The sequence below is a fragment of the Pogonomyrmex barbatus genome, unplaced genomic scaffold (genome assembly GCF_055798465.1).
Source record: "Pogonomyrmex barbatus isolate J1 unplaced genomic scaffold, ASM5579846v1 scaffold4, whole genome shotgun sequence".
NCBI lineage: Eukaryota > Metazoa > Arthropoda > Insecta > Hymenoptera > Formicidae > Pogonomyrmex > Pogonomyrmex barbatus.
The window spans coordinates 9,406,933-9,428,011 of NW_028297138.1; the positions used below are offsets into that span (position 1 = coordinate 9,406,933).

A 21,079-nucleotide genomic window follows, 5' to 3' on the forward strand; every position below is an offset into this window, starting at 1 on the left:
AAACGAGGACGTATGGCAAAATATCGCTTTGGCGCGATATAACCAACCTGGTATCTCGGCGCGCGGTAAGCCGTCGGCATCTGCGAGCCCTATAAAATTATTTCGTAGACGAGAGTATGCGGTATTAATAACACGAAATTATGAGAGCAAATCGGAACGGCGGCGAGCGTGACCGTCGCTCGTTAAACCCATATGAAGACTTGACACGAAAGTGGACTGTAAGTGGCAAAAACAAAAATCTCAGGATAAGGTAAATAGTGGTTACATTTCACGCGGAATTACGGAGAAAGATATTCCCCACGTGTGACGTATCGTACATACGTTTTATGAGAGATAATTGTGGTTTCGCTCGTCGAAAATAATACGATACGAAGTATCTATAGTCTTTCGCGCGATATCGCCGCCGTTTGGCGGAGTAATAAAAATCCGAAGCCATACGGCGATATTCGATAGGAGAGATCCAAAGTCTTTATGCGCTCTCGGCATAACTTACATATTTCAAGATGGATTTTTGCCACTCTTGTCCTTGCGTAATCGGCCGTGGCGCGGCATGCATCTGGATTCACAGCGATCGTCCCGATCGAACATCGATGCGGAACGGAGCCTCGATGTTGTACTCTCTCTCTCTCTGTCTCTCTCTCTCTCTCTCTCTCTCTCTCTCTCTCTCTCTCTCTCTCTCTCGAGCCGCGCGCATTCTCTTCACGCGCGCCGCGCTCTCATCGCAATACTCTCTCGCGGCGCGATCGGACGTGGTACGGACGCACAACCCGCGTTCGCCCCGCTTTACGATCTAATCTCTTCTTCTACTCTCACCTTCGATCGGCGCGATCGCGTTCGCTCGTTTACGGGACCGGGAGAGGCAATTCGCCCCGTGGTCTTTCGATACACCTTCGCGGAGAGAGCGAGCGAGCGAGAGGGCGAGCGAGAAAGAGAAAGAGAGAGAAAGAGAGAGAGAGAGAGAGCGCTCTGGTGATCCCCGTCGACCGGTTTTTCGTCGAAGACGCGGCCGCGTATAAAATCGCGCGAGTAGGAGAAGAGGAGGCCGCCACCGATCCAGAAGCAGCTGCAACCGGACGAAGCGTAGAACGTAGAGCCACGTAGGCCACCGCCCGCCGCCTCCTTCTCTTCCCCTCTCGTACGCTACGCCTGCGTACGCTACGAATCGGTCGACTTCGTGTTTTACGACTACCCGTGAAATCGGACTGCGCCGGTGTTTGCGATGCGGTTGCGCGTCAGCCGGTAGCTCGCGGCCAGTTGTAGCGCGTTTTTCCAGGACGTCGTGGAACGACGAGCGGAAAGCTCGTTTCTCGCGGCCGCTGATTAGCAAGATCCGTCGCGGAAATATCCACACGACTTATCGAGAGATTCATCGCTAAATAAATACATCCCTGCAATACATCCTTGTCGCTATTTGATCGCTTTTAATTTATTTTTTAAGCATCGGCTATTAATCATTCAACTCTAACAGCATAATTGTATAACTTTAGAGAAGATTATTCAGAGAGAAAGAGAGAGAGAGAGAGAGAGAGAGATTGTTTGTGCCGACAAATCTGTCAGCAAGGTGCCCGTTTACAGAACTTGACTGAAGAAAAAGAGAAAATTATACATAGAATTAGAATATCAAGAAACATTTGAAGAGCATGATCTTATTGCTGATGTGATCGCGATCGGAGTAACTGATAGAAGAATTGATTAGTTGTTTCTTATATTTATAATATGACTAACTTGTATACTTGACTCTCGACGAAACATTATGACTTCATAACATTTCTTGTTACGCGGCGCGGAAATAAGTTATATGGCACCGCGCGTATTCCGCTGGATCATGCATCGGCATTCCTGCCGCGCGTTTCGTTCGCTGCCGATAAATCAACTCGGCCGTACAGATCCAGATTTTATGACTTTTTGCGAAAAGCACGCGGTAGGAGCAACGTTCACGTCGTTCGCGCAGCTGCGGAACGGTTTTTCTCCGCGACGGCGGCGGAAGGGCATCATGTCGTTTCGTGCCCTCGTAAAGAGCTGCTCGGATGACGCGTGCGCATAGATCCACGTCCCGATTAATATCGCAGGAAGTTACAAAATGACTAATCGTTTCGTACAAACGATCGAACTGTCACGACCGTGGCCGCAATCAAGATAGCCGGCCATTAACTATCTTATGACAAAGGTAATGACGCTAATAATTCTTTGCGGAGCTTGTACAAGATATCGATCTCACTTCTGTATGACTCTCCCGCCAATGAGAGGCTCTCGAAGGGCATTATCGCGAGATAGTAACAATACGGCCTATAGGTAATTCCGCCAGGATTTGTCCATTCATTCCGCAACGTATTCAGCCACACGTCAATCTCGCATGCGCGCGCTCGATACTCGCAACCAATTCTCCATTGAACCGCTTAATACCTGCCTTATTGCCGCCACCTTCTGCACAATTTTACAACACGCGTAGCGAAATTACAAAATATTATTCTGCTGTCATTTAACTTTACACTTCTCTCGCTATTATATTTGTCAATTTGCCTTGACGATTATTAGTTATCTTGAAAGCTGAAGACATCGCTCTCCGAAACCAGTTTTAGAACGACGCTCGCCGATTTTCTGCTCCCATCCGCGAGGAGTCCGCGAAAATCCGCCAGGAAAAACGCTCGAGAGGTAATGTCGCTATGAGATCGCCCTTGGTGTGTTCTTGCGAAACGCGCAACGACGGTTCCAAGAAGGCATACAGGCTGGTGGGTGGTCTCCATTCAGAGATGTTTATGGCTGTGTCGTAGCAAAGTGGCTGCACGCCATGGAACCCGTGCGAGAGGGCTGCACTCTCTTCTCCGTGGTGCCCAACGGGTCGAAGACCCTACGTTCATCAGGTTCACCCGGGGCCTTTCGCTCGTATCGATGAAGGCACCCCGGCGATCTCGGGCATAGTAGGCCTCGGAAACACGAAGCATAACATTGTTTACTTGGTCTCTCTATCTCGTGGATGTTTCGCTCAAATGATTTATTTCTTTTTTTTTTTCGCTCGGATGTTTCTCCGGACGTTTCGCGTATTTTCTATTTTTATAGATAACTAATGTGGCTTTCCTTTTTATCGAATTTTCATTTTACATACGTAAATATCGAGTTTACCACGTTACGCGGCGTGCCAGGTGTGGCTCTCGTGAAATCTCGATAACGTCCCGAAGATATTAATCGATATTCCAATCAGTCAATCGACGCTCCCGGCATCCTTGCACGTAATATCCTCCTCCATAACGGGACACCGAGTACTTCTGTTCCTCGATAGCTGACGATCAGCGTCGATAAATCGCCGTGGCGTCGACGAAGTCACGACGGAGCTCGCTCGAAGTCCTGAGATGCGCGATGAGCGGCTCGGAGCTTTGCTAAACAAATATTGATTCTGGCGTATCCGATAAAACATAATGCATTATATATTTATATTATAAATGTATTATTAATGTACGTAGGCATAATTGTATACCGTAATCATACATGACTGCAAATTATTGCTGTCATATCAACTTTGATTATTTCTCAATTAAAATAAAATGTAACGTATTGCATATTTACATTTATTGACTATATACTCATAATTGTACGCCTTAATCACGACTGCAAATTATTACTTCGCATCACTTTCGAATTTCTAAATTAAAATCGGCATACCAGATTCTATCCTCAGCAATGAGAACGAAAGGTAACGAGGCTTAGACAGTAAATCGATTCCGCGCGATCTCATCGCCCCTTACCATATTTACAATGTCATTGGTGCGTTTCACTCGAGCATGAAGTACAATCGTCTTCGCAGTTCTTAAGGCCGTGTAAACGAGCGTATAACCGAGTTTGACGCGAATAACCCGCGTGGCTGCAACCGAGCTTCCACATTCTCCAAAAGCATCGTACGCATGAATGCCATTTGAATTTCATCCGAACCTCGCGCTTCCCGGTGGTATTCGCGCTTTAGCGACCGCAAATTTCACTTACGCCCTTCCGCTTCCTCATCACATCCTTGAGAGGGAAAGAGATTCTATCATGAATAATTCACGCCGTAGTCGTCTACGCCACGTAAATTTCCGTAAATCCGTGTCCGTATTACATACTGGAGCAATCTTCGCCCGCCACCGGTGAATTCTCCGTGCATCGTCGGAAAGTTTAGTCGCGCCTCACCTTAGCCGGCAGCTGCGCGCTCGCTGATTTACTCGTAAAACATCGCCAACGAGCTTAAACGCGAGCGATCGGCTCTCCACTCGGATGTACAGAATCGAGCTATTCGCATGGGAACATCATGGTGTTTGCTAATCCGCGAGCTATTCTAAGTAAAACGTTTCCTGGAGCATTTTTTAAAACGCTATTTAAATGTTTGAGAAAAACGTACGTTGCTAAAATTCAGATTCGATGGGCGAACGCTCCCTTTGGATTTTTTTCTTAGGCCTTAGGAAAGCAGATTATCCAGATTTGATTCCTGCCTGAGATAATTTTTGTTCACAATAAAAGTTTCTCGCGACGATTTATTGTCACTAATATATTAGTGAGAATAAAGACTTTGGACTATTACGGTTCATTAATAATCAATAACATAAGTCAAAAAATGATTTTTTTGAATTTGATTAATATCATTCAAAAAACAATGAAGAGTAATTAATATCTAAAATCTTGCTCAATCATGCCACGAACTTAACTATTGTCTGTTTGACATATCCGGTCTAAATATATATATGAATTTGTTTTTTTTTTTTAACTTTTTATTATCGAGCGCACGCGACAATCAGGCAGAATGTAGTTAAAGCTAAAATTCTTCTCTTCGTTCTCGATCTGTAATAATTACACGTCAACAAACTCGCCTAATTTATGCTAACTACGGACGAATGCGTCATAAAAACTAATTGACAGGCGAGCGGTAATTTATTATCTCGTTGCGTTTGGAGGCTCATTTCGTCCAAGTATGATTTACCGAACGTGATCGGCAGTCTGTTCTTCGGCGAGGCGCGTCCGTGATGAGATTATCATCGCGAACTTCGATCTCATTAAGCCGGTCGACCGAATGTACGGCGGGTGTCAAGATTTTTTCAGCCCAGCTCCGACCATGACACGTTCCCTCGAGTAGTAACGCCAATTATTTCCGTTCCGCGAAGAGATACGCCTCCGATTTACCGTCCGACCTTCCTTTCCCTCCGATAGTTACATCCCTTTTTCGACACCTCCTTTTTTTAAACCCGCTTTTATGGACGCTGCCCAAGCTACTTATCCCATCGCAGGCCTCGTTCCTTCTCTTCTTAACGCCGCTCTTTCGTATCTTCCGAATCATTCACGACCTAAAACCCGTCGACCCGGATACGCATGGCATCACATTTCATTACAGATATTTAATGAAACCCACAAAAATTATTCCACACTATATAAAGATGATGGAAATTGTATTAAAGACGTATTCAACGTCGTGGCAAATATTCTAATCCTAATCCTTCTAATTTGTAAGATTTTTTTTATTGACTTTTTCTATAAATTTTTTTTTTTGAATGAAACCTATTTAAATCGACGAAGGGCCATGGCAGTAAGATGTACTTGAGATTTTCTTGAAATAATAAAATGGCTTATTCTGAAAAATCTTTGCGTTTTGAACTGAACTAACTAAGTTCCCTAACCGCGGCTGGCATTTTTTTCTAAGTACAAACTCGAAATATCGCCGGAAGGTACAAGCGATCTTGAGCGGCCGCGACAAAAGATACTCGATTATTCACCCGCGCTTGTCGATCTTCGAGGTGCGGGAGAAGAATTCGACCGCGGATGATGCCGTTACTTCATGGAATGCGTATGCGCCGGTCGGGAGACTCGTGCATGCGTTGCTGGAATACCTTGATGCGCGTGTAATGATTCGTCGTTGGTGCAACCGGTAGCAGCCCTTCGGACCTTGAAGTATTTCGTAATAACTGAAACTGTACATGCGCTTCCCCGACGCGGATAGCTCTGGCCTCTCGAGATAAATCTCCTTAATTACGACAGCTTGGACAATTAAACAATTTACCGTAATAACGATCGCGCGCTGAAATCCAACTGGGAGGAATTGATTTTTATCGGAACGTTCGCGTGACTGGCGGTATTGTCGATATTTTTTGTTCGTTGACACTTTTGGAAATTTGATTTCTTTAATTATACGTTGTCGCAAAGGCGTATTAGATGAGGAAAAATTACTGGGCTAATAAATATCGAGGTATCTCTTCGCCTATGTGTCGGCGGATATATCGAAAGACAATTCGACGGGCTTATCAATCATCCGCCGCATTTGCGCAGCAGCAAGGCTTTGCGAGAAGGAACCTTGCTGCTCCGAGGAGGACCTATTGACTGTGTATAAGTATAGAGAGAAACATATAAAATGCACGGGTTATTGTCGCCGGGCCTCTTGCCGACAGCTGCTCATTAGTTGTTGCCAGCCGCACGGAGATGAACCAGTCGAACCTACATACGTAAACGCTCACACATGCAAACATATATGCAAATACATACACGTATGCAATGTACAAGATATACGTCTAAATATCTACATGGCGTATACAGAAACTATATTTTTACGATTTACGAAGGAGAGTATTAAAAACGTAGATATTTGTATTATTGCGATATTTGTATTATTGAAACTTGCTCTTTAGACAGTCTTCTAATTTTTTAAATAAATAATATTGACATAAAATCCAACAATTCTATATTCTTTGATATTGATGAATATATAAGAATATGTTTTCTCGAAAAGTTTAGTCATTTTTCTTTTTCCCATTTGGAGATTTAAAGAAGGATGCATTTTCTTAAACATATATTTATACGGGCCTTCCGCATATCACTCTCTCAAACGTACGACAAAGTCTGTAAAAGCATCGCCCGCCTCTTCAAGGTATACTCTGTACCTACGGATGTACATACGAACGTACAGTCGTACGTATTTCGTATTTGTGTGAGTGCGGCGCGGTATGCATACGCACGGGAACACACGCGTGTGCGCTTTGTCGGGCCAAGGTGGTCGAGCGAGCGAGCGAGCGAGCGCGAGTCAAGAAAGGCAAGCAAAGGCAAAGTAAAGGGACAAACCACGCCTCACGCCGCCTTGGCAGTGAAGAGAATTCGCCTTCGCCTCCGTTTTCTCCGTCTCACCTCTCGCCTCCGGCATAACTAATATATCGACGGCTACCCTTCCCCTCCCCCGCGCGCCCCCACGAGCCCGCTCGTTCGCGTCGATTCGCGATTCGCGTGATCTCTCGCCGGTGTCTGAACTATCGAGGAGATAGCCAGATGCGCCTCGCGCGTTCTCGCTCGCGAGCGCATCAACTCCCGATGATACGTTGTTCTCCATAGCAGCATCACAGAAATTATACGCCTGTGAGATATATGGATATAATATGTATATAATTTAACAAACCCAAAGATTGCTTTTATTTTTTTATCGCCCTGTATGTCTCTAAAAAAATGACGAATAAACGAATATGCTGAAGTTGTTAATTACTGAAATCTTTTGTTTGCGACATGTAAGTACTGAAGTATTGTCAAAAGTTATCCTCTGAGAGGATATTGTTTGGATTTGGTAATAATCCGTCAGAGCTATCTGAAGAGAAGTATCACTGGGTTACTAGAAAATTTTCCAGGCCAGCAAGCAGGCCAAGCGCAAGCGTTACTTTCCCATTACTACTTTACGACGCATCGTCGGCGTAAAATTAGTTTCGTTCACAAACTCTGTTCGCTTTCCGTATTCGCTTTTATTAACGACAAACTTATTAGCATTTCAAGTGTTTATGTTGCTTTATAATTTTTTAATTTCGGAAATTAAAATAATTAGTTAATAAATATCTCAATTTTGCGTTAATATTGATTACAACGATGATTGCAAAGATTCTCTTTTATTAAGAATAAAAAATACATATTTTTTTAAACTAGACTAAAAGAGAAATCTTTGCAACTTTAAATATGCATACGTGAAAAAGCTGCACGATAAATTTAATAAATAAAAATCACATGAGGTTTCACTAAATATTAATTATTAGCGTATAGCGTTTCTGATATTATATAAAAAAAAAATGGCAACTTTTACATTACATAAACATATAAATCATAGTCATATGTTCATAATATAACCATATACTTGAAATATACCTTGACAGAAGACGGAAGCGTAGAAAGAAAATCTTACTGATCGTAGAAATCCGTAAAAGTTTTGCAACTACGCTTCGCAGCCGGCAATTCTGATCCAAGCGAATCCTTCCTGGCGGTCAGAATGTCACTAGGTTATTAGAAAGTTTTCCAGACGAGTAAGCGTAGCAGTAAGCGTTACTATTCCACTGCTTGTGAGATCGAATCGGCTGTTTGCATCGCGTAACGATTTACCAGAGCCTTAACGCCATACCGTTTACTGTAAATTTCATAATGAAAGCGTTTAGAAATCCCATCATTTATGCTCTCACATTGGCTTTTTTTTTTTTTATGTCTGTATCGAGATTTAGTCCTCTGCATTCTTATCGAATCAATTTTATTAATCTCTATTGTATTAATATCTTTTCGTTAATTAATTAATTTTGCCTATATCGTTGTAATTTCCTTATGATCTATATTCTTTCAACATAAAAATCTCAAACAAAAATTTGTGTGAAACATTTTATTATTTCTCTTAGTTATCAAATTATTTTGCGGATAGCTGCGATAAGAGATAATCACGAATATTATAAATTGAAATAACTTTTTTAATGTCAGCTTATTTAATAGAATCTGTTGAATTACTTTGAAAGTCGATATGCACATCTAGTTTATTCGTATATCCGGCGGGTCGAGCGAGCACAGATAGAATCTTTCTCTTCATTTCATCGTAATGCAATGCTACAGTTACGCGCGTGGAAGACAAGTGGAAAACGCATATCGACAGCAATGTGAGAAAGAAAGAGCGAGAAATAGCAAGAGAGAAAAAAAATTGACAACACCGTTAGCAGCGAACACGTTTCTTTAGCGTAAAAGAAAAAAAGAACAGCTCGATCGTTCGTCTCAGATCTCCGGTTCGTCGAACTTAATGAAAGTTCGCGCTCGTATCGTATAAAAGACGGAAGAGAGAATGTCTTAGGAAATCTATTTTCCCAACTTTTTTTCTTTACCCTTTCTATTTGCTCGCAATGAAAGTTGCACGGAGAATTTTTAAAAAGATATAATAAAATTTAAACACAAACATATACAAAGATACAAAATGGTATCTAAGTATAAGTAATAAAAACTATAAATAATAAAAACTATAAGTAATAAAAACATAAAAAATATATACACAGAGAAATCCTTAAATGTGAAACATAAAACATAAAAGATTTTTCTCTCTTTTTCTCTCTCTCTCTCTCTCTCTCTCTCTCTCTTTTATTTTCTCTCTCTCTCTCTCTCTCTCTCTCTCCCTTCTTTTTTCTTTCACCCATAACAGGTTCAACAGTGAATTAAGACACGAATAGGAGTATAATGTCTGCCGCTAAATTGCAAACACGACGGCTCGAGCGTCACCGGTACTCCATTTCCTCTGCCGAGCCGAGCGAGTCCGCGCTTTAACATTTAACTCTCGACGGCGCGGCGGGGCTCGGCGGGCACAATTGACTCTCTCGACGGGCGACTCGCGGTATTTTGCATCGTCGATCTAACCGGCGATCGGCGTTCCACGATCTGTCCGAACGTGAGAGAGGATAACGATAACGGGAGTGCACGCCTGGGAAAACGATCCGCGCCACGTCCGTCCGTCCGTCTTCCGTGAGACGTAAGCGTGCTTCGCTCGCTCGCACGCGCGTTGCGCTCTCGAGACCCGCGTCGCATCGAGCCCATTCTCGTGACCCCACGAAAGATATGTGTGTTATTTATTTGTTTCCCTGTTATTTATTTATTTCCACGAGCCGTGCGGGTGGACCGATTAAACGGCGATCTCAAGCCCGAAGGCCCCTATGCGTGGCTCTACGAATAACTCAGGTCGTAGCTCACTCGCCGAGCGGACTTTATACCGTGTGCCGAAGGAGAGAGAGAGGGAAAAAGGGAGAAATATCTCCCCTTACGCGGCAAAGTAATCGCGATACTCCGACAAACTCATTACTTTCTGCACACTTGTCGTGGCAATTAACCGCGGCAATAATGATTTTTGTCCGGCCGCGTAATGCTCGAGCAACGGGTAAACACCATTTGCGGATGGCGTATCGCCTCGGCACGGCGCGACAAAAATCATAATAGATCGTCTCGTATGTAATTATGATTTGTTACGAAGTTTCGAATGGCTCTATAACGTTTGACGAGGGGGAAGGGAGGGGGAGAGGGGACGCTGTGGTTACGGTAGAAATGATCCTGTTTTCTGCTCGCGTTCGCAATGTCGTTTTGAACGCTTTTTACCACTGCGCCGTACGTAAACAACGAAAGTATGCATTACATGCTTTTAAAAGCCGTATTAGCGAAGACTCATATGGGCAATCGTTCGACATTGCTCTCCTCTCCTGACTCCGACCTTCGAAGCTAATGGCATCGTTACAATAAAGAACAAACATCGCGAACCAGCAAGCGTTGCAGGGTAATACGGTTCGATAAAAATATATGCATCTATTTATTCCTCCAATCGTCATTTATAAGCAGGATTTTATTAAATAGAATATCAGTTTTGAATCTAGAACAACTGTGACTATTTTGCTATCTTAATTGTCAAAAATACATATATAATGGAAGCGGTATCGTCAATTCGAGAGGCACTATCCTCTCTTAGTTTCCTCCGACGATGCCACACTCTTGTTCAATAAACGTACACTCTTAATATCGCACAGTATTTCTAAATTCGAGATATTTTTTTCGCGTATATAAATTATTCCGAATTTATATACACAAATTTAATTGAGAAAAGTATAGAAAATTATAGAATTAAGATCCAATCCTGCCGAGCAACTTCATTTATTACCTTATTTTCTTCAGTTTAACGAAAAAAATGAGATAATGTATTGGAATTGAAAAAAAAAGAAATTGAAAAAAAAAAACACTTCGAATTTAGAGATACTGCGCGATACAAGATTGAGAGTGTAATCGCGCCGCATACCCGCGCCGATATCCGCGTGACGTTACAGCGGCTCATTCGACAATGTAACGACGAAAAGAGTGGTTAAGCTTCTCTCTTCTCCTCGGCGTAGCGCGCAGCAAAACCCGCATGACAGAAACGAGCGCTACAGCCGCGCGCGGTCCGCCGCGCGCGGCGGTTAGCCTGAAAGCAACGGCACGATGAGCGATGGATCGGAACGATTCGGGAACAGTACAATCGAATGCCGGATAACAGCCGGAGTAATCCCGAAGCCGCGCGGTATGAAAGCTCGAGGGTGGTTAATCGGTCGATCGATTAATTGGCGGTTCGCGCGCGCGCGCGCGCGCGTTCGCGAACCGCTCCGCCGCCACGGAAAATACCGATCGATCAAAACCATCGATTAATCGTCTGCACGTCCGATAAGGTCGGATGATAAGGCGCCGGGGTATTGTTCCACGTTGCAAACAATTAATGATACGCCGCGATCGATAATCGACCGACCGTCCCTATAGCTTCGCGATCGCGAAGCTCTAGGCTACTTTCTCCGGCGTTTTTCATGCGCGTCGGGGCCGCGGAAATGTTTCTCTGCCAGCATTTCCGCGAGATACGCGGAGATGCAGATTTCATCTCGCGTGCTTCAAAATCGCAAACGTACCCTCGTGCATATTTCCCTCGCGCATCGTGCGTTTTGTTCAAGTACAGATTGATGTCAGATTATAATAAAATAGATATATATTAATATATATATATATATATATATATATATATATATATATATATAATATATTATATATGTTAAAATAATAATATAACATAATATCGGATAAATACATTGCAATTACGTCTAATTACTTCCTACGTCGTCGAGGCCTTTTAAGATGTAACACAAAGTAAATCTGTAAAGTTTTGAATGAAATCAGCGCAGTCAAAAATTGATCTCTCGGAAGCGATAAAGCGATTTCAATTTACGCTTGTCGAGCTCTCATATTGCTCTTCCTCTCTGTATTTCACGCATAATAACGAGCTCCTCTATTGGCTACGATCTAAGTACGGGAGTCCGATAGATAGAAGCGTTCGGATAAAATTGGTAGCTCGTCGCTCGGGGCTTTAAACCCGCGGCCTCGCAGGAGATTACCGACCCGCGTCTCTCTGAAACTCGTTGTCAGTTACGGACCGTATCCGACGACGTGCTCGAGCCTTTCGCTGATGTTCGACGCCCGAGACAGGAACACGCTTCTTCCTCATATTAATCTAGGCTTGTTGAGCCCGCTTCTTATCCATAACGGATTTTTCCGCGTTTTTGCCGTGGCCTCGCGCAACACACAAGCACATTATCCCTAACGTGCTTCGTTTCCCGCCGCGATTATCCTCCCGGCGAACGGTAAATCCCTTTTCGATGGACGATCAGACGTTGACTTGAAAACGTTCGTCTCTTTATATGCGTAGGTTAATTTTATCGTTAGTAGCTATATCGATATGCGTCATTCATATCGCTCGTAGATTCTCGGGAGGAATGTATAAAAAAGAAAAATCTCCATTATTCAAAAATTTAATATAATGCTATATTGATTATAGAATTACCAGATGATAGAATTATCAGAATTTTTAATTTCGCTTCGTAATTCCGAATTAAAGACAAGTAAATTTTGCGTTTAACTTTTGTTAAAAGTTCTTTCTGCTGGATTATTTCGTGAAGTACGTGGCGCAAGTATTGGCGCTTTAATTACGGCGTTGTCTGACGGCGCGTCGCGTCGTTTTATTTTTCTCTCTAAAATTGGATTCTGAATGCAAACGATCCCGTCGCGTTGTGTGTGTGTGTGTGTGTGTGTGTGTTTTCTTTTATAAAACGTGATTGGACTCGAATCGCCGTGCGCAACGAGTTCACTGGGTTTCCAAGCTCCGGACACGCTCGCTCGCAAGTCGAGCGTGGCGAGGTACGCGCTCCTCCTCGGAGAGCTTTCGTCCGAAACGGAAATGGTAGGCCACAATTATTGCAGTCGTTGGCTTTCCCGTCTTCTGCGGCCGTGCGCGCCGGCCGCGAGTGCATAACCGCCGTCGGTCGATTAACTGCGACCTTCGCCGCAACGTTGTTGATGCAAATAGACGACATATCCGCAACGGGGATTACGTGGAGATCTCCGTACGACAATTTTGCGTAAAGTTGCTCGCTTCTCGTACTTCCAGCCGGATGTAAATGATGACTTCGCACAACTCGCGGATAATCATTTTTGATCATCTTTGTTGGGAACGTAAGTGGGACGAGTGATTTAATAAAATGTATGTACGGCCTTGATGAATAGAAACTGGATATTGAATTAAATTGAATCGGAGCGCCTCACATCCTCCGTTCCTCTAATTTGATTGGCAAAAGAAGAAGAGAACACGGATAAAGATGGAAATTCTTATTATTAATTATTTATCTTCCTACGTGGGATTCGTCTCGCTCTAGAAGATCGGCGAACGAAAGTTCTATGCGCCGGCAATGTCGGTGGAGTTGCACGCTCCGCTTGCATCATCGTGATCCCAATTGCGCGACCTCAGCGTGGATTTTAACGCGTAGCGCGGATAATCGATCGATATTAATTATTGCGCGCTTTCACTGAATAACCTTTATAATTGTCTATAAAAAAAAACGTTTCAGAGTAATTAATCGTTGTCATTCTGCAAAAATCTGAGCTCGCCGCGAGGCATGCAACAGCTGGATTCTCTCGCGAGTTATCTCGAACATATATGATAATAAAAATCTATGTTTTGAAACTATTCTTACGTTGGTATTTTCCTGTACCCTGTATCACATTTTAATAAGACGAAAACTATTTGTTACGCGCTTTCCGAAGCCTCGAGATGCAAGATAAGGAAATCCTTTTTTAACGATCAAAACAGTTTTGAAAGATCGAGGGATACACGGTCGTCTTTCATTCGCCGCGTAAAAATTAAGCAGCGTGTAAATTCCACGCTCGTAATTAAAATGCATGTATGCAGAACGGCTCGAACGTAAAACACGGCGACTTTATTGTCTTTTATTGGTAGCGATGACAGTACGAATCTCTCGCATCGCTCTCGCAACAGGATCTTCTGCTTAAACCGATGCCGGGCGCAGATACCGCGGGCGACCGGCACGGTCGCCGGATCCCTCGACGTGTTTCGCCCCGTCGAGAAAAATTCACGAAATGCCGTCTGTGCGATCGCGCCGAGAGAACAAACAAAGGGATGCTCTCGCCTGTGCTCTCGCAAACGAGTTCCGCGAGAGCAATTATAAATTAAGTCGAATTAAATCAATGGCCACCGCCGTCGAGGTGGACCTTGGCGAAAAGTCCCTCTCTCCCCCCCCCCTCCCCTTCACCCCTGCCCCTTTTTTACCGTACGCGCAAAATCTTTTACGGCGACGTGCGTAATTGCAACCTGGCGAGGGGAGTGATAAACAACGCTCGCGCGTTCGCTCGTGCGCTCGCTCCCTCGTTGCACACGACACGGGGCGGGCTGGCTCTCTCGCTCGGTTTTCACTCGCTCTCGCGCACGTTGGATTTATCGGCATGCTTAATTGCCGGCCGAGACGAAAGTCAGCCTCGAAACACAGGCCTGCCTGCGTACCTCTCGTCGTGCTTTTTCTGACGCGTCGGAGTTGCCTGCCCGTACCCTCATCCGAGCTGCCGCCACTGAGTTATTCCCTTGCAACTTATAACTAGGAACGTTCCCAGGGGACAGAGATTATTAATAATTTTTTCGAAAAAGGAAATTTAAATATAAATCACGTCTGATTTTATCGTGGACTCTCAGGGGAAACGTCGTATGCCGGCGTTAAAACTTTGTTTGAATCTTATTACGGCTTATAGAGACATGTCAGATGCTTATTTACTAACTTGAGTAAGTAGAGGAATTAATTTATGAATTTAGCGCGGAAAGGGGATAATTTCTGATATTCTTCTTCTTATTTTCAATTATTATATTTTTCAGAAATGATGTATCCTTTCGCGTTGTACATTTCCATCCTTTTATTTTCGACACGCCGCGATCGTCGCCGGTCTTGGCCTCTTCCGCCCGCGGTCGGAGAATTACGAGCCTTCAGACTGATTATTAAGTCCCGAAGATTTAAGGTGGTGCTTGAAATACTACGGTAACATTGAACGAAATCCATTCCGTAATGAAAGAGCGTGCCGATTTCGTCGTCCTGCTGTTTAATGTCCGCCTGGTGCGGCCCCGTTGGGCCCCGAGGACGTTAACCCACTAACTGGAAGATTATTTTTTTTTTTTCTTCGTGCACGCCACGCCGAGAAATTGCTTGTGTGCCTGTAAAAGCGACCGTGATTATCATATCTTGCGATTCCGGATGTCTCGATGTTTCGGAGGAATTTATGGCCCCCCCCTCCCCCTCATTTTATACGCATCGAAGAGACCGAGAAGTTAATGGACATTTGAAATGGTGCTCACTCGCGTGTTATAACATTGACCTAGTTAGAAAGCACGATAAACAACACGTTAAACGTTAAGATAAAAACGTAAATTTTGGGATTGGAGATCGCTCGGACATAGAGATTTTTCTTTGATGTCTCCCGCTATTTCTCTTTACATTGGTTTCTTGTAATTATTATAAAAAATTGCCGTGTTATGTCGCCATTAAGCAACACTTCAAACGATCCTTAGGACAAATATTCAATCTGCATATAATTAAATACTCAATCGTGCCGACTGTGCCTTGGATATTAAGATTCTCCCTTTCCCTTCGAACATTGTAGACTTAACAGCGAGGGAAATCAAAGAAGTAACTTAATAATAAGTACAATAAATTATGGGCAAATATAACGATCGCGGGCTTAATGTCGACACAGTGTTTTCTAAAACCGGTATGCGATGCGGCGCATCAGACGAGGGAATCGGATAAGGAGATCCGCTGCATTCTGCAGCGCCAATTTGCATGACCGATGATCGGGCTGCTACTATATGCCAGTGACTAGGTGCATCATCATTACGCACTACTGAGATACGATCAAACTGTCGGTAATAACAGTCGCACGATCCCGCGCGCGTACACGAGAGAGAGCAGGGTCGCGTTTATTAAATTACGTCAAATTATTGGTACGCGTCGGGGTATCCGGCCGAGGCCTAAACATAGAATACCCTCGACCTCGCCGGTTGTTTAACAGTGAGCAATCACGCTACTTTCCCAATTAGGCCGCTAATTTTATCGGGGAGCGTGTAATTGCTGCGCTGAGCCAAATTTGCTTCGTAATACGTCCAGCGCATTTTCCCAGAACCGCTTAATTGCCGGTCAATGGTTAATCGCGCATGAACGATATGGAATTAAGTTATCTCGCTGCGTCTCAATTATAAAAAAATTGATGCTCTAGAAATATAAACGCTCTTTCTTTCTGTCTGTTATGAAGGTACGCGCAATAAATTGTATAATACTCACATTAAATTTAAAATTTAAAATTTTTTTAAGATAGCTGTTACTAGAATTTTGAAAGTCTGTCTAAATATTTAAAAAAAAATTGAAATCGAATTTTATTTTCTTAATATCCGAACGATACAAAGAAAAATTTTATTCTTTCAAGAAGAGACAAAAATTAAGTAAACAATATTTTACATGTTTAATTCTCTTTAAGAATTCCGATATCTTGCAAATCAAATTACAGCAATTTAGTTGGAATATAACAATGCATTTTAGTATTAATAGTAAAGATTAATTAATTATATTAAACAAAATTTAACTAATAAAAAATACAGATATAAAATAAAATATGAAAGACGCACATGTGAAAGACATATATTCTTATTGCTACTTTTATGTTTTAAAACTAGACATATTTCATTTAATTTCGTTATTTCGCTTTTTCTCTAATGTGGTCCTCATTGATCTCTGATTAATGTGATTATTGATCCATCTATAAATCTTTCAGAATATAAAATTCTGTTTTTAAAAATTTTATTTGATACGCTTTTCAGGCAAAATTGAAGTAATGATTATAAATACTTCTAAGTTATCGTCGAAGCGCGACACTTTCAATTAACGATGCCATAAATACCGAAGTATAATTTCCATTTATTCATCGAGTAACATCCCGCATATATCGCGTTTTATTACTTCCAGTGCGATAACTGTTCATTAGCGGTTAAGATTGAAAAGGAAGCAGTCCGTAAAGTGTCACATGGAATTTCCAGCGACGTCTTATGCGCCAAAACATGTCTTGCATTAAAATCCCTAAATATTTAAAAATTTGTCTTCTAATTTTTAATATAAAAAGGTTTATTGTTTTATTATATAATCATATTTCGACTATAAAATTAAATCGCTATTTCCTTTTTAAAAAATATTAAAAAATTGATTTAACTTTAATGATATCAGCTTGTTGATTTATTACGTGATGAGTTCAGAGCAAAAATTAAATCCATAATATTTAAATACGACTTCATATTTAAAGTGAATCTTGAACTGTGAATGTAGAACTCTCTGTTACTTTGAGTTTTTCAATTCTCTTTAATATTTATGTTAATTAATATTTTGCGTACATAACGTATGGTCGTTAATTCTGCTTGCAGATTCGACCGACGAAGGGTTGAAGAAGGCAAAGAGCGGTTCAGATGAAGAGTCGTGGATCTCTGGTGTCGTTCGTTCAACAAATCAAAATTCGCAAGAGGAGCTCAAGGAAGAAGAATAGATGGACGGGATGTATTTCTGTCAGCGATTCCGCCATTCTTTCAGCATTAATATATCGCAGCTGCGAAAGCCATTCAAAACTCGTCGTCCGACACACGATTGCATGTGCATGTGACACACACACACACACACACACACACACACACACACACACACACACACACACACACACACACACACACACACACACACACACACACACACACACACACACACACACACACACACACACACACACACACACACACACACACACACACACACACACACACACACACACACACACACACACACACACACACACACACACACACACACACACACACACACACACACACACACACACACATACATGTACACAATATGAAAGACCCAAAAGCCTGATCAACGCCGCGTACTTCCTGTGATCGTCGATTAACGATAAGTGGAATAATCAAAAATAGCGACGCAGCGGAAGAGGATATGTTCAGGTCACGAAAAGAGAAATGAATTACTAGAATTCTCGTAGGGAAAAGCGACGCCGTATTATAAAGAGTATCGAGATCCGAATCGAGACGCGACGAAGCGAAATGGAGGTGGATACTTTGAGTAAGATTCCAAGTAACAATGGTTGATCTTCCGGTACAACATGCATAATTTATATAAAATTCTATATAAATTCCCTTTAGAATACTTAAAAAAGTCAGAAATATATAAAACAATTGCATAAATATTTTCGAGAAAATTGGAAGTCAATATTTAGCGTGATTAAAATTAAATTATGAGAAAAATATAATCGCTTAATATTGTATTTTATATACGTTAATTATTTCCTTTTCGTTTCATTACGTGCGAAGAGGGAAGGATTTCTTTAAAATCAGTTATATAAAAAAAAAATCATTATCTCGAACGAGATGAATTCCGAAACAAAGTAGGAATAAAATTATTTGATAAATATTATACAGGCTATACAACACACATTGCAACGATGCAACAATATTGTAATGTCAACAGTGATGCCGATATTTTTTTAATCTCTAATGCGTGTACCGTGCAAAACGAAAGATAGAGAAGCCTTAATTTGTCACAAAACTATATTTTCGTTACTCTTTGCCATCGATCGAGAATAGAAAGCGGAAAGTCGCAAAGATGGTTGAATCTACATGCTACAATCGCGCATTATCTGAAAGGCTGCACGACTTGCGTACGCATAAATCACGACATCGCCTCGTACACGAATAGTAGATTCTTTTTATAAAGAGAGACGCGCTGTCAGAGGGGATGCGGTCTGGCGAGCCGTGTAGTTAAGGATACGAATGCCATAATAATGACCAAGTTTTTATGGTTGTACTTAAGTCATACTTTATACTCTACTTTACTCTACTTTAAGGTGTTTTAAGCATAAGTTACTTCATATTCCCATTATCAAAGTGTCACTTTATCACAGTTTTTATCGCTATCCTTTTTACTTTCGCGTCGTCGAACTGAATGGCGGATGATCAACGTCATTTAGCGCCGAACGTCGCCGAAATCCGGTAGAAGTTATGAAAGTATCGTAATACCGCCTACCTGCACTTGTGATCGTATATCTAACTTGAATTCAAGAGAATAAACTGAATGCTCGTAATCTGTACATCGGCACTTCAACATTACGATCAGGTAAATAAGTTTTACCCACGCTTTGTACGTCGCTTCGATAATAAAGAGAAATCTGATGGCAATCTTTATTCAACAGAAAATAAATAACAAATTTCCAATTTCACAAATTGAATAATTGAAAAAAATTAATCTTTTCTTCAGAATTGTTGAATATGATTAACAGGACTGCGCTTGAAAATCTGAGACGCTCAATCGTTCTTTATTTCGTATATATTGAATTTTTTAAAGTCTTATTAAAATCAAATTCAATTCTCATGTTGCATTCTGAGATTGCAAATTATCATTATTATCTAATATTACCATTATTACCATTATTACCTAATATTTAACTTTATGAAATCTTAACCGCAACACGTAAAAAATTACGTATTGCACTTACTTTCATCTCAATGTTAAAGATGCCATCAGCGAACACCGCTTGTGTGCAGTTGCAATGCGCATAAACAATAATGGACAAGCTTTCATCGAAAGTCAGGTGCGAGACCGCCTCTTGGATGATGGTCCCGACCAAAGGACGTGTTTGGACCTTGGTCTCATTTTTGTGATTATTTAATACATGTTAAGCAAACAATAGAATAAGTGAGTTATAATTGAGTATATGAGGATAGCCGTTGTACCGGTTGGCCTTACAGACACGATGTTATTCTCCATTCGATAGCGGAAGAAGCGCAGTAATTACGATAATTATCCGAGATAATGTAATTACGTTCATATATAATAATTAAACCGTTCAGGAGCACCGACAAATAATCTTTCTCAGTTGTCAGTAAGAATGAAGCATCTTCGAAAAGAAAACAAGTGGCCTTCTTCAAGTGAGAGAACTACGAGCTGAATGGAAATAACCGGAATGCATTCGTTATATACAATGGACTAGCTATATACGAGTGTACAATAAGTTTTTTTTTTTTTTTTTTTTTTTTAGATTTACGATACGAAGTATAGATTCTATTATCATGGATATTATATCGCGTAATGAATTTGTATAGAAGGCACTCGGTCCCCTTTACGACAGAACTCTGTGTGTTATAAGCGTGTACCGAGCGAATACGCTTATTTCGTATGTGATGTTCTCGGAGAGTGTTTAATTTTGCCATGACGACGAGCGCCGAAAAAGAAACCTTCAGCGGTGGGTGGCTCGCAATAGCGATATCATGCGTTTTCCGCGCGGCTAGAATTATCTTTCTAGTTCCCCTGGGGCATTGGACGTCAATGGATCTCCATGCGAGCGATCGCCTTCCGAATAACGCCACCGCTCGATCTGACCGCCTCGATCGCACCCTTCCCCTCCGCGTCAAACGCGAAGGGGGTTGCAACCGAAGCGAACGGATCCGCGGGGTAACTGCACGAGATCGGCTCAGCGATATCACTTCGAACATCGTTCTCGCGGCGAAATACTCAGCGCGTAAGGGTCGAGGATCGTTGTGCCTTCGTGTATGCACGTTAAAATACGTTTACTGATTGTAAGAAGGGCAGACATCCACACTTTGTGATTCCATAAGCAGTTGTTCATTTTTTTTTTTTTTTTATACCTACTTTAATGCTTACCTAGGATAGAGCTTGTGTACCCTAAAGAGTGTTTCAATAAAAATCAATGAAATAAAAATTGCTGCGTGTTGCGCCCATACTTCTGTCCCCTAAAGCAACAAATTCTTCTCCGTACTCTTTTCTTTTGCAATTTCAAATAATCTATTTATGTAATAATTTATATATTTAACCTTATTGATATATTAATATTTTTAATTGCATAAATTCTTTTGTTC

General features: G+C 41.8%; 1 protein-coding gene across 3 annotated transcripts in view; it reads left to right on the forward strand.

Annotated features, from left to right (window-relative positions):
• sano (CABIT domain-containing protein serrano) overlaps positions 1–20,922 on the forward strand; it is a 127,574-nt gene extending 106,652 nt beyond the window's left edge. For all 3 annotated transcript variants that reach the window (XM_089080890.1, XM_089080889.1, XM_089080891.1), the window contains one exon: positions 17,564–20,922. The gene's annotated coding sequence lies outside the window, so the exon portion shown is untranslated. The remainder of the gene's footprint in view (positions 1–17,563) is intronic.
• The last annotated feature ends 157 nt before the right edge of the window (positions 20,923–21,079 follow it).